The sequence below is a fragment of the Papaver somniferum genome, chromosome 1 (genome assembly GCF_003573695.1).
Source record: "Papaver somniferum cultivar HN1 chromosome 1, ASM357369v1, whole genome shotgun sequence".
Lineage (NCBI taxonomy): Eukaryota > Viridiplantae > Streptophyta > Magnoliopsida > Ranunculales > Papaveraceae > Papaver > Papaver somniferum.
In genome coordinates this window covers 156,532,673-156,541,478 of record NC_039358.1, presented here as the reverse complement: position 1 = coordinate 156,541,478, position 8,806 = coordinate 156,532,673, and positions in this window count along the sequence as shown.

Sequence of the window (8,806 nt, the reverse complement as noted above, 5' to 3'; positions counted from 1 at the left end):
GATGATGAACCTGAGGTCTGTATATCGGATGGAGATATTGATGATTGTATTGATGAATGGCGATTTAGCTTAATTGGTAGATTGGATTTTTAAAAAATTTCTTTGGATGTTGCTGAGAAATCTCTAAAATCTCAATGGAGATTGAAGGGAGATTGTGAATTAATTCCACTGGGTAAGGGCTATTTTGTGATTAAGCTTGAGAATGCTGAAGATAAAACTCATGTATGGTCTGGATACTGGGAAGTTGAAACTCAAAGTGTTAAGATGCGCAATTGGGAACCTAACTTCAAGCCTGCAAATCAAAAATCTTCAACAACTTTTGTTTGGTTTTATTTACCAGTCTTAAACATTGAATACTTGAAAGAAAAAGTCCTACTGGAAATGGGTAGAGCTTTAGGTAGACCTGTTGTTAAAGTGGATGATGTAACTCTAAAAAGGAAAATTGGGTACTACGCAAGTGTATTGGTTGAAGTTGATCTCAACAAATCCATTCCAGATAAGTTTTGGATTAAAACCAAATATGGAGGGTTTTCTCAAAGAGTTCAAATGTCTAAGGTTCCAAAATTCTGCAATCACTGCAAGGTTATTGGTCATTATGTAGCTGAGTGCAGAATTAAAAAGAAGGAAACAGCTCAAAAAGAAAAAGAAAAGTTGCAAGAAGCTGAAAATAAAGAAGGTAGCAGGAGTAGGAGAAGAAATAAGAATAAGGAAGATACTTCTATTCCTATTGGTTTTGACATTTGTTTCCCAAATAAAGAAGATGCTCCTGCTGAGGAAACTATATCCATTCCAGAACCAGTATATGAACAAGCTTTAGAAGAAGGTGAAATTCCATCAGGAAGATTAGAGGTATTAAAGGAATTGGAAAACTCTCTGGACTCATTAAAAGAGATTTCAATTCTAGATGTGTGTAGGATGCTTGAAGTAGGTTCTTCTTCTTCCAATCCTAATGTTGTGAAAATCTTACCAGCACTGAAGGAGGTTATTTTGGAAGTCCAAAAAAAAATATGAACCTCCAAAAATAATCACATGAAAATAGGCAACGAAAAAAGTTGACAATGGCAGGAAGAGTCCTACTCTTCCAAAACCATCTTCTAAATGAGAGTTTTTTACTGGAATGTCAGAGGCATAAGGAGACTTAATGCCAAAGACAAAATCCAAAGTTTAGTTAAAAATTTTAGTCCTTCTTTGGTTTGGTTTGTGCAACCAAAAGTTAAAGTTTCTTCAAAGTATAAAAAAATACTAAGATCAGCTGGGATGAAATGTAGTATTATTCATAATAGTTCTGATGAGAGAAAAGGTAATATATGGCTGATATGAAATGCTTCCATTGCTCACCCACAAGTAGTTTCTATTACAAGACAAGATATAACTGTCAATGTGGGAGGAATTTTGATCACTGGTGTTCATGGTGCAAGTCTTTCTCTGGATAGGAAACTATTATGGCAAGAATTGGAGGTAATTAGTTTTTATAATCTTTCTTGGCTAATAATTGGTGATTTCAATGCGTTTTTAACAATGGATGATAAGAAAGGATGTAGAGCACCATTAATACAAACAATGATTGATTTTAACAACTGCATTAATTCTTGTGGTTTAATAAATGCACCAAAAAGTGGTATAGAATACTCATGGTGCAACAACAGAGCTGGAGTTAAAAGAATTATTTGCAACTTGGATATAGCATTCTATAATGATAAGTGGCTGGACTTATATCCAAACTGGGAGTTTAAAGTTGGTACTAGAGGAGTGTAAGATCATGGCTAATAAAAGTTTTCCTAAGCCTCTCAACATTCCCTTCAGAGCATTTAAAGCCTGGACTTCCCACTCTTCTTTCAAACAAGTAATTGACACAGCTTGGAGTCAAGAAGTGGTGGGTACTCCTATCTTTATTTTCATGAAAAAACTTAAAAATCTGAAGACAATACTAAAAAGTTGGAAATGGGAAGTGTTTGGAGATGTGAATACAAAACTAATTCAAGCTGATAAGAATGTAACGGAAGCTATTATTCAATCAGATAGGAATCCTGAGGATACTGTTTTACTTAACAATTTGGTAACAACAAGAGGTATTCAAGAATTATTATCAAAACAACAAAGGGAGATTATTCATCAAAAATCAAGAGTTAAGTGGTTGAAGGAAGGAGCTTCTAATAAAAGATTCTTTCACACAAATATGAAGATAAGGAATAATGCTCAAAACTCAATTATTGAAATTGAAAATGAAAGTGGCCCTTTGGTTACTACACAAGAAGAAATATCTGAGGTACTTGTTCAATTCTTCAAATCTAAATTTACATTCCAGGATATATAAATGTCTGAAGAATTAATGATTGTAATCCCTAAAACTTTGAGCAATGGAGATAGGAAATTCATAGATTCAATTCCTTGTGCATCTGAGATTAAAGCAGCAGTTCAAGATTTAGATCCTGATAGCTATCCTGGTCCAGATGGATTTGGAGGCTGGTTTTATAGGAACTTCTGGGATATATTAGGCAATGATGTAATTCTAGCCATTTTGTTGGAGAAGAGGCTATATTCCCAATGGATTGAATTCAAATTTTTTGGTCTTAATCTCCAAGGTGAAGAATGCAAAGCAGCCAAATCAATTCAGACCAATTGGTCTGTCAAATTTCTTCTTCAAGATATTCACCAAGATTCTGGCAATGAGAATTAGCAGTATATCGAGTAAAATCATCTCTCCACAACAAGGGTCATTTATTAAAGGCAAAACCATTCAGGAGCAAATAGTACTAGCTTCTGAAATGATAAATGAAATGAAAACGGATAGAAAAGGTGGTAATGTTGCTATGAAGATAGATATATCTCAAGCATTTGATTATCTGAGTTGGGAATTTCTCTTTGAAGTCATGCAAAGAATTGGTTTTTCAGATAAAAGTTTGTGTTGGTTGAAGACTTTATTCTCACCTGCTAGAATCTCAGTATTAGTTAATGGTGGACCAGAAGGATACTTCTCAGTGAATAGAGGACTCAGACAAGGAGATCCTCTATCTCCAATTTTGTTTATTATTGCAGAATATGTTCTTAGTAAAGCTATATCTAGAATGCTAGTGGAAAATAAACTGATACAAATGGTAAACAGAAATGGGATTTTCCCTACCCATATCTTCTTTGCAGATGATATGTTTCTATTCTGCAATGGTGATTTAAGGAATATAAGAAGATTGATGAAGACTGAAAAAGCGTGGGTCTAACACCACCACCCAATATTTCGCTTAGCAATCTGTATGGACTAACTCCGAAATACTTTGCTAGAGAATCAACTAGACAGTCAGACTCAATCTAGATAAAAGTATCTCAAGGAGTTAATATCTCTCTCTTGTTTTTGATATTACTCAAGCTAATAGAAATCAGCGAGTCCTAATCAAACACAAGGAATACTTGGACGGTACCAAAGACCAATGTCCAAGGATCAATCAATATCAATCAACAACCAATGGTCGGATTTCCAATTGATGATCTTTAATGCACAACCTGTATTATTTCAATAATAAAGATAAAAAATATAATGCAGAAAATGAAATAACACAGACACCAGAAATTTTTTCAACGAGGAAACCGCAAATGCAGAAAAACCCCGGGACCTAGTCTGGATTGAATACACACTGTATTAAGCCGCTACATACACTAGCCTACTCCAAGCTAACTTCGGATTGGACTATAGTTGAACCCCAATCAGTCTCCCACTAATTCAAGGTACAGTTGTACTCCTATGCCTCTGATCTCAGCAGGATACTGCGCACTTGATTCCCTTAGCTGATCTCACCCACAACCAAGAGTTGCTGCAACCCAAAATTGCAGACTTGATAATAAACAAATCTGTCTCACACAGAAAAGTCTATCAAAGGATAAATCTGACTCCCACAGAAAAACCCTAGGTTTTTGTTCCGTCTTAAGATATGAAATCAAGGTGAACATGAATCAATTGATAATCCGGTCTTATATTCCCGAAGAAAAGCCTAGATTAATCAATCACCTCTCAACAGTCTTACTTGAATACACAAGAGGACGTCGAGGAAACACAAACAGTGAGACGAAGATGTTTGTGACTTCTTTATCTTGCCTATCGGAGAACTCTCACGATCTCAAGACAATCAAATATTGTACTCGTACGATAGAAGATGCAAGATCAGATCACATAACTACGATAAAAGTAGTATCGGTCTGGCTTCACAATCCCAATGAAGTCTTTAAGTCGTTAACCTGGTTTTAGAGAATAAAATCAAAGGTTAGAGGAGAATCGACTCTAGCGAGCGCACTAGTATCACACAGACGTGTGGGGATTAGTTTTGCCCAATGCTAGATGTCTCCTATATATAGTCTTCAAATCAGGCTTTTGCCTTAGTTACAAAGCAATCAATATTAACCGTTAGATGAAAACCTGATTTAGATTCAAGCTAATATTTCTCAACCGTTAGATCGAAAACTTAGCTTGTTACACACACTTGAGATATACGTTTACTGGGTTTGTGAAAACCGTGCCCAAACGTGTAGGTGTATGTTGGTTCAACATAGTAACCCAAAAGGTCAACCATATGAGCATTTCATATTAACCTTGTTCTTCTTCACCATAACTAGTTCAATTGACTCAAATGAACTAGTTAGAGAGTTGTTCAATTGCTATGAGATCTTATGTAACTACACAAGACATAATTGAAACAAAGATGATTCGATTCGATTGAATCGGCTCATGAACTTTATAGCCACAGTTTGCATACTGCATTCCTTAGTAATTTAAGTTCCATGTTCAGAGCACATCTTTAGATCATAACCCACTCAAGTACGCAAACAAGTTCGCGGACTTAAGACAACCGGCAGAGTTTTCCAAACTCAGCAGAAAACCTCGGCGAGGAGACTTCCGCCAGTTCGTGGACTAAACACGCAAACGAGTTTTTGGAAAATCCAGCAGAAATTATCGGCAAGAGAACTTCCGTCAGTTCGCGGACTGATTTCGCGGACTTGGCAAAGCCAATTCCTCCGGTTTCTCTCAATCAACAAAGTTCGCAAACTTCGGATTAAGGAATGGGACTTATGCACATATGTGTTTCCACACAATGCTTATATCCATCATTGGTTATATAGACCTAAACTCTCATTCCAACCATTGAAACATTCTTAGAGGACGTTATATAGTTGTTACACTATTTCTCGTCAAAGCGATTTTCAAAGTGATTGAAACATTATGACTTTCGTCATTTGGTGAAGATAAACCAGATCAAAGCGAAACACTTTACCAACACATGATTTCGAGATATAGATAGGCGAGATATACTCGGCTCGAAATATCAAATGTGTATGATCCAGTCTATATAGCATACGACTTTTGTCTCATAAGAAGTATGAGATAGAAGAGATAGACTTTTGAGTGATAGATAAGTTTAAGTCTCCACATACCTTTTTGTTGATGAAGTCCCACGGTTCCTTGAGTAGATCTTCGTTGTTGTATAATGAATCGCCATGAAGTCCTTGAGCTCAACTACACTTTTCTATGCTAGTCCGAGACTTAGCTATGTAGACTAGAAATCAAGACTCATAGTTTTGATCACTAACATTGACAAACATGCTTGAGATAGCAACGCATGCGAGGTCGACCGAGCTATGCTCTAACAATCTCCCCCTTTGTCAATTTTAGTGACAAAACTATTAATACACATGGAATACAAAAAAGATAAACTTTAGTGGCTCCTATTCCATAGTCTAATCTTCAACGTTCCTTGAAATCTTCGTCCTTCCAAGTACTCCAATGATCCCAAAGGTTGTAAGTTTAGAATCACCATCGTTGAAGATCCGTAGCTATAACAATGAGGGAAATCGATATTCTCGATCATCATTATACAATGACATATTATTATTATGTAACATCAAAGTCCAATTACATCACGACTTTAACGTTAATACAACGGTGATATGTATCACTCCCCCTTAGTCAATACTCCATCTCACATGGAAACCACTCCCCCTTACACAATGATCCGAAAACCATATGTATATGTAGTAGAACTACACATTAATTCTCCCCCTTTTTGTCAATAAAATTGGCAAAGGTACAAGAACGGGTTCCTAATGAAATTTCCGAGAAGAGACGTTTCATAGACTAAAAGAAGAAATACATACCAACTTAATTTAGATGCAATCATAAAGCCGAAGCTAAATGCAAACATCAAGGAGTTTTAAGATACAAGATAACCCCTATAAAATTACACAGCCGCACACCCCGCAAGATATTACCATTAAGCACAAGTTCAAAAGAACTCTCCCCCATTTTATGTCATTCCCGAGATAACAACAAGAGCGACCTTAATTTCGAAAGAAAAGAAGGATTTTTAATTGGACACCAAAAACCATAGGAAAATGATTTTCTATATCCAAAACTCAATCAAATTAATCACAAGTAAACTCATGATTAATTAATTGGAATACGCAACTAAATCAAACTACAAAAGTGATCAATTTAATTGATTGTGTTCAACATAAGTAAACTTACGGAGCTACGACTAAGGTAATCACAGGAGATGACTAACTTAATCGTTCACATACTCAACATAAGGAAAACCTTACGGAATATACGACTACATCAACCAATAGAACATAGTTAGTATAGCGTTCATATACTCAACACAAGAACTTGTGGAATATATGAAAACTCAACTAGACTAATTACAAGAGAACCCATAATTAATCTAATTGAATACAAACAACCAAACTAATCACGAAGGTAATCAATTTAATTGTCAAAAGTTTTGCTCGACAAAAGAAGACTTTTGGAGCAAATAACCAAATAACCAACCAAGATGATTAATTTAGTTCATAATGCTCAACATATAGCATCTTATGGAACAACCAACAAAGGCAATAACAATGATCGACTTAGTTTTATCGTGCTCAACATAAGACACACAATGGAGCCTTCACGGTAATACAAAAAGAATGGATCAAAGAATATCAATACCGTGGAATACATATAAGGATCTATTCTATCTTTCCATCACTATATGCATAATGACATAATGGACTTTATCCTTGTCACCCAAAATATTTTATCCTATTTTCCATCAAATAAATGACTGCATAGGCATAACTTTTGTATTTGTCAAAATTCCATTCGTCCTTTCATGAATACGAAAACCAATTCATGAACGACTTTACTTTTGACAACATATGGGACCTTCAAGTTCACGGACGCAAACAATACATATCCCATAAAAATATTGGAATATCACAAAATCATAAAGATTAATACTGCAATAATCATCTCCCAAAAAGTTTTAGAATTTAAACAAATAAATCTAAAAACATGAAGATGAAAACGTTGGACATAGCTATGTGTAATCACAATATTTGCTATTCCAAACTCTAGTAATCCTTCTCAAAAACAAGAATAAATTCTCATAAGAAGTTTCCTAGGCATCAAGACAAACTCGCAATGCACATATAAGATGATTTGTCCTTAGAGAGTAGAATCATTCTTTTTCGCCCGGATTTATAACAAGAATAGCTACCAAAGGCGTATAAAAAGATTTTCTTAACAAAGAAGAACATACAAAGTCATTGACGACTATGCACCATAGTTCACATGAGATGATTGTGAACACTCAAGAATATATAGCAATGTGAACTACTACCCATTCTCGAACTTCCTTCTTTGTGATTCACCAACATCACTCTTGTAACAGACACAAAATAGCTTAGAATAGTATTTCTCCAAGAATCCCAGTGCCCAAGTCCAAGAGAATAGAACAAGTGCAACGAAACGGAGCAAACACTAAAAAACAAGAGACAGGACAAAAACCAATATTAACTCATCCAAATTCAACAATTCTCATATCCATTTTGAAGGTAATTCAATAAGGAAGAGAATGAAATAAAAATGAGTTAAGTCCGAGTTCGGACGAAGAAGTTACGGCCAAAACAAGTTTACCGAATATCGACGTCAAGTATGCATACGGGTTTGCGAACTTAAACCCCTGGATTTTGATTTTGAATGCTGTTATGCATACTTGGTATGTGTACCATGTAGTCCAAACATCCCGAACTATTATTTTCAAACCTAAACATTTAAGAACCTTAAACACAGATCAATTTGGGTATAAATGAACGATAAGCAAGATTATTATAAGTATTCTAAGCAAATAAAAGTACAAATCTTGCTCAAGTTTATAGACATACCTTTTTAGATGAATCCAATCGAATCCTACCGCCTTACCGAACATAATCTGTGTGCCCCAATTCTTGTGCTTCCCTCACCGTATACAAAGCAGGGCATTCCTTGGTGAGGATGCTCTTCCAACACAATCAAGTTGCGTTGGGGTGAACAAAGTCTTGCTCACCACAAGTGAGCTTTGAATTATCATGAAAGAGATCACTTTTAGAACCTTTCACATCAAATTCCATTTTTCCAAAAAAATTGTTAATTTCCAACATCATGGATATTGCCTTTTCCATAGTCATGGAGTTTTCTGGAAGATCATTCTTTTTCACACTCAAAACATCATTGTCTGTCTTCGGTATCCACTTATGAGTGCGTTTAGGAACAGTCAGAACCTTCTTCCCATCACTCTCTTCTAGAATTCTTGGAAGAGAATTGTATTGACTATTCTTTTGCAAGTTAGTATTTCTTCAATTGGGAGCATCGGATCTTGTCTTCGTCTTTAGGAAGTTATCCTTTTGATAACCATTACGATTATGAAAAGGATTCGTACGACGTTTATAGGCAAATCTAGGTCTATCATAGCACTGATTCCTTTGCCTAAAGGTTGGACAATTACAACATGTAACGTTAAGAGGA